Consider the following 585-nt stretch of genomic DNA (forward strand, 5'->3'; position numbering starts at 1 on the left):
TGCAAGACAGCGTTGGGTATTCTACTTGCGATTGCGCACAATCTCCTAAATACTGGTACATGCCTGTATCAAAGTTTTTGCCGTGCGACGTTATAACTGTCAAGTTCTCTCTATGGAAAGAAGGGAGCGGGTGCAGGCAAGCTGAAAGCGGTTGAAAAGGATAAAAGACGGAGGCTACTGAGAGAGTCTGTTGATATAGCCACACGCGTCGTTTTGTCTTCTTCCCCTTCTGCCTCGCCTCTTGAGTATCTAGTTGGGCCTGTGTAATAAACCTTTTGCTGAGTCTGAGAATTTGACGTCAGTCCTTCTTGTTCTGTGTCCTTCTCTCGTGTCTTTTATCTCGTTTCGGTTTTTGCTCGTTATAAAGAATGCTGCGAAACACGCCGGCCAATCATTTATTTTATTATCGGGCCCCGTTAAAAAGAGCACGAACAAGGTTCCGAGATTTCGTATATGCGAGTAACAGAAAAGTTACTTTTCTTTGTTTTTTCCACGTCTTTCAGTGCAGCCCTTTTGTGTAGCATGCGTAAGACGTCTAAACACGCGCGCCAATAAATGTACTAACGTGTTTAATTATGGCAATAC

Source organism: Ornithodoros turicata, chromosome 3 (genome assembly GCF_037126465.1).
Source record: "Ornithodoros turicata isolate Travis chromosome 3, ASM3712646v1, whole genome shotgun sequence".
NCBI lineage: Eukaryota > Metazoa > Arthropoda > Arachnida > Ixodida > Argasidae > Ornithodoros > Ornithodoros turicata.